This window comes from Cajanus cajan, chromosome 7, assembly GCF_000230855.2.
Source record: "Cajanus cajan strain Asha chromosome 7, NIPB_CcT2T_4, whole genome shotgun sequence".
NCBI classification, from domain to species: Eukaryota; Viridiplantae; Streptophyta; class Magnoliopsida; order Fabales; family Fabaceae; genus Cajanus; species Cajanus cajan.
In genome coordinates, this window is record NC_138523.1 from 12,173,806 (window position 1) to 12,179,884 (window position 6,079).

Genomic DNA, 6,079 nt, shown 5'->3' on the forward strand with positions numbered 1-6,079 from the left:
GCAAAAAAAATGTTAAATAGTGGAGGTTATTTTGTGGAGGTTTTAAATACCTCCTTAATTTATTAAAAACTACAATTTTTTTATTTAATTTGCATATTTTTATAACCTCTATTAATTAAATATTATTTTTCCAGTTTTCGCCCTCAAAAAAACTTCCCTCTAAAAAAAATCCCAAAATTCGCAATTTCCCTCTCCAACTTTACGAATTACCTATTCAACAAAATAAAAAATTTGTGACTTCCCTCTCCAAAGAAATCACAAACCCCACGACTCCCCTCCCTAAAAAAATCAAGAAACTCACGATTTCCCTCTCCAAATAAATCAACCAACCCTTTGAATCAAACCCTTCGAAACCCCTAACCATTGATTCCATTCTTAAGCACCGTGACTTCCTCCAACGGCGACAACGGGTGAGACTTGTTCTCCGGCACCTTAGCTTGAGCGAGGCCACCTTCGAACAAAGAAATTAAGAAGCGATGGCGAGAGTCCCACTTGGAGCATTCTCTAAACCAGCCAGAACTGTGGCAATGGCAATATGTAACCTCTCCCTTTTTCTGCATCTACAGTAAAATAGAAATCCCTTAGCCCTCTCCTACGTGCCTCCCATAGTGATCCCTAAATCTCATGGTGATTCCAGTTGCCTCCGAGTAAAATAGTTGTTCTTATTGTCGCCGCTCATCTTGCTCATATCGCAACTCTACAAAGGTTTTCTTTTTATTTTCCTTTGTTTTTTTTTAACTTTGACATTGTTGGGATGATATTGGGTTTGTTTGCTCCCTGTTTTAAAAAATATTTTCTGTTTCCAACTAACAGGCAGTAGCTGCTGGGAGCCTAATATATCGTGTAATAGTTTTGTTTCTCAATTCAATTCGCGTAAGCTGTTCCTATCCTGCATTTTTTTACTGGCAGTGATTATAAAGTTGCAATGCTTATAAATTTAATTTATTATCTAGTTGATGTAATTGCTCATTCAAGGGTTATCTTTTATATGTGTTTGCCATTGCATCTTATATCTTTTGTGCAATACTTGGTTTTCAAGTGTTATTAGGCATCATGTTAAAAAGAGTTTTTCTTAAATTTTTATTTTTTCAACGTGCTATTTGTTTTTGATGAATCTACTTTAGTGGCTCACTGTGTTAGGTTAGTATGAATCTCCATTAGAGGCAGTGGATGTACATTAGCAAGCTAATTAATATAGGCATCTATTTTATTTTTCCTGTACTCACGTCTTTGTATTGCTTTTTTAGCTTCATGAATTTTGAAGGTTCTCTTTTGTAGGATGTTCATATGTGCATGCTAATCAATGGAAAACACTTGAGCTTGAGTTAAAGCTAAATAATTTAGTGCAAATTTGTGAAAAAAGATAGCATATGATTTGTTTAATATTTTCCCTTACCTTTTCAATCAATATGAATTTGAAGTCACCAGTTTGTAATCACTTGCTTTACTTTCAAGACTAGTGTTCTTTTTACAGTTCTATATAATGATGCATGTTTACAGTGGAATTTTATAATTGAATACCCTGTAATTGATGACTGAAAGTTTTACGAGGACAGTTGAATGAATCAACGATCAAAGTCTCAAGTAGCTTAATACTCGTGTAGCTTATTTTATTGCTTCCTTTCTATGTTCCTTTGTAACAAAACTGGTGCTATGCAAGTGGAGGCAATATTAGACAAGGAGAATTTCACTTTGGAAGATCTTCTAGATGAAGAGGAAGTGATCCAAGAATGCAAGGCCTTAAACAATTGTCTTATTAACTTGTACGTGTCTGTTTAATTTAAATCATTTCAGTTTTTCATTCTCCTTAACAAAACCGCCACTAAACACTCACAATACCAGAGGTTTCTAAAAAACGCCGCTAATTGCTTGAGGTGAATGTAACTGCAAAGGTTTTTAGAAACCTCTACGATTTATTTTGTGGAGAGTAAAAACCTCCACTAAACGTAAAAATAACCTCCACTATTTAGCTTATTTATTGTAGTGAGACTACATTTCTTCATGGTGCTCTAGAAAAAGAAGTTTTCATGGAACAACTTGAGGAATTTAAAGTCAAAAGAAAAAAAGATCTAGTATGTTAAGTTTATATGGACTTAAGCAAGCACCATGTAATTGGTACAAGAAGCTTGACTCCTTCATGATTGAGCATAGATATCGAGGGACTGCTTCTGATCATTGTGTCTTTGTCAAGAAATTTCATGATGGTGAGTTTATTATACTATTGTTGCATGTGGATGATATGTTGATCATAAGACAAAACAATGACAAAATTAGAAAGTTAAAGGAAGAAATGAAGAAGTCATTTTTGTTGAAAGAGTTAGGACTCACGAAGCAAATTCTTGGAATGATTATCTCTCGTGATCGAAGTGAAATAAATTTGTGGTTATCACAAGAAAATATATCGATAAGGTATTAGAGCAATTTCACATAAAGAAAGCAAAACAAGTAGCTACTCCACTTGCTAGTCACTTTATGCTTAACTCAAAGCAAAGTCCTACATGTGAAGATGAAAAGGAGAAAATGAGCAAGGTGTCGTATGCCTCGACTATTGGAAGCTTAATGTATACAATGGTGTGTACACAATCAAAGATAACACATGTAGTTAGTATTATTAGTAGATATCTAGCCAATCTAAGAAGAGAGCATTGGAATGTTGTGAAGTGGATTTTAAGATATGTTAGAGGAACTTCTAAAATGTTTATGCTTTGGAAGTAGGAGACCTAATTTGATTGGCTACACAAATGCAAATATGGCTAGAGATATTGATTTTAGAAAGTTAACTTCTAGATATCTAATTACATTTTCAAGGGAGCAGTATTATGGTAGTCAAAGTTACATAAGTGTTTTGCTTTATTTGCCATAAAAGGTAGAGTTTATTACTATTACAAAACTTTGCAAAGAAATGTTATTGATGAAGCTATTCTTGCATGAGTTAGGGTAAGAATAACAAAATTACATTGTCAATTGTGATAATCAAAGTGTTATCCACTTGAGCAAGAATTCAAGTTTTCATTTGAGATCAAGACACATTGATGTACAATATCATTGGATATGAGGTGTATTGGAATCCAAACAATTACAACTTGAAAAAGTTCATACGGATGATAATAGTTTAAATATGATGACCAAGACCTTACCTAAGGACAAGTATGAATTTTGCATAATAGCAACTGGAGTACTGGAGCCCTCCACCTAATTTAGGAGGGGGAGATTGATGTGTTTTCCTTTTTTAGTGGAAAATAGAAACATAAAAAAATATAATACTAAGTAAAAATAAGAAATAGAGTATGAGGGATTTTATAGTAACACAATGGAAAGAAAAATGAGAAAAACTCTCCTTCATTCTAGGCCACTTATTTAGCTAGCAATTTTGGTTATAAAAGTTTATTTCTTTCATTGTTTTGAGAAACCAAAACAGATAGCTTTTGAGAGAAAGATAACCTCACTTCTACATAAGAGAGAGAATCCTTTTGAGTGAATTATTAAAAGAGTATTTAGCTATAATATTTGTTAGATTATTATTATTATTATTATTATTATTATTATTATTATTATTATATTTTGTCGAAGCTATTCAGTGTGAGAAAAATTAGATGTAAATATAATAATTAATTCTTTAACTTTGTGTTAATCAGTTTTGTTTGTTATCTTTCGTAACACTTATGTAATCCCTACTTGTTAATATAAAAAAAATAGATAAAAATAGTATTAATAATATTGTATATAAATTTTGTGTTTTGCTTAATTTGATCACAATTCAGTTGGATATGGTGGCAGATGTAACTTTTATTCTTGAATTTTATTTTTCTTAAACAATTATCGACGTTTCATACTAAACATGTGCCCTTAACCTCCAAGAACCTGAATGTCATCAATATGGACAAGCTATATAGATTTTCTTGATGGCTTCCAAAACCCAAAACAAAACGGGAAAACTCATGCCAAAATCATTAGAAAATAAATGTACCAGGCCCAACAAGACATGATGAATTCAAAGATTCCCCTTCAAGCACGATCTTCTGTTTACAAGCCCACATCTGAAACATGCGATGAATGAGGAAGCCCAAATTAATGAAGGGCCCAAAAAGAAATATCTGTAATTCAAATCATCATCACGTCTATTCAAGTGTACCTGGATTTTCTCAATCTCCTTCAACAGTTTCACTATATTTTGCACTTTGCACTTCTCAATGCACATTTTGAATTCTACCAAAGAAAACTATAGAGAAGCGTGTTGACCGAGATATTTTCATTATTCTGTTCTAGGTTTTTCACACTCCACCAACTATGTAATGCAAGGAGAAATGCACGTATTCCTTTCAACATTTTTTTTTTTATCAATATATAAAATTCATGAGTTTCACTGAATAAAACATGCCTTACTTCATGACAAGTAGACCTCGCGTGAATATTATTTAATAATAAAGTATAAATTCGAAAGAGTATATTAAAAGGTATCTTACAAAAATTTCGATCCGTAGCATAATACCTAAAATTCTTATAAGTAGGTATGCTCCAAAACAAAAATCATTAAGGTAAAAATAGTCGTAAAACCATATACAAGATTCAGAATTGAACTTTCAACTTTCAAGTTCAATTTTGTTATGTATGCTCCTTTTAAGTTCACGGGGGCAAGTGGGTTGTTATCACATAACTTTCTTGACTTGAAAAAATATTTATTTTTACAAATAGTTAAGCAGTCAATTTAGAAAGGAAACTAATTGCCAGATATTCAAACTTTAATTAACACTTGCATAGAGAAAAGATATATATATATATATATATATATATATATATATATATATATATATATATATATATGTGTGTTATAAATATTAAAAATTGTTAATACAAATGATTTTACATTTATATTATTTAATTAAAATCTAAATTCTGCCTCCACTTTAGATATGAAGTGACCATACATATTAATATTATTTTATTCTTGAAATGAATTAATTTGATATGAAATTAAGGAATTATACATTTCAATTTTATCAATATATATATAGCATCGGAAGAGGGATCAGGTTACTGTTACTCATTAGGATGGCCTCTTGATCTAAAAGAAACAAAATTAAGTGAAGGATTTTATAGAATGAAATTAAAATATCACAAGATTATTTTTTTTTAACTTTGTTTTATTTTATTTTCTCTAAAATAAGATAATGATACTTGTAAGATTAGTAACTATTAAATTATAAATTTGTATTTCTCCTAACCTATGAGACATCAATAAAAAGATCTAAATATTTTTTTATTATAATTAGTGAAGTTGAAATATTTTATGTCTATATTAAAAGTAAAATTAAAATTAAAATTAAATAATAATAATAATCTAAGTCAGTGTTACAATTAGTCCTAAATTTCAACATCTTAAATATAAGTCTTGAATTCAATAAAAATGTTAATTTTTTTATAGGTTATTTTATAGTAGTATAGTTTTTAGTATCTTAACACAGTCCACACCTTTTATTTCCTCTTAATCTAATAGCCAAAGTTGAAAATGAACTTATAAATTAAGTAGAATTTTCTTTTCGTTTTCCTTAATCATTTAAAATTAATAAATTGAAAACCAACTTTATGATTATATAATCTAAACTAAAAACAAGGAACAAAAGCTCTATTTAGTCCACAGATTTACAGCTCCGACATTCCATTAATTTGTTGAATACGCGGTTCGCGGCATAACCCTTTTGCATATCTAGCCCTAATAGTAATAGTAATAGTAATAGTATAGTATAGTATATAGTATGATCCAAAGGTACTGCACCAGAATCCAGAAGTGACCAATTGAAACCCTCTTCAAGGTCCTTTCCTCTCTACACCCATGTCTCCATCAAAACCGAGTGTGACTGTGAAGCAAAATTGGATTTGGTGGGATGTGAAAACCCCACAGAAATTAAACTTGTACAATAATAACCCTTTATTTTCTTTACACAACTTGTCTTAGAAAATTCGGCACATATCGTTTCCATTTGTGACATGCATTGAACAAAATCCATGGCTGTTTTGAGGTCAGCTCCACCAATAACATATTCATTAATCTCATTCATGACTTGCTAACTTACCGACACAA

At 30.7% G+C, this 6,079-nt stretch overlaps 1 long non-coding RNA gene across 1 annotated transcript; it reads left to right on the forward strand.

Moving 5' to 3' along the window:
* The first annotated feature begins 208 nt into the window (after positions 1-208).
* On the forward strand, positions 209-957 carry LOC114915116 (uncharacterized). The gene is made up of 2 exons (XR_003803000.2): positions 209-705; positions 814-957. It is a non-coding gene; the product is annotated as an uncharacterized LOC114915116 (long non-coding RNA).
* Positions 958-6,079: the final 5,122 nt, after the last annotated feature.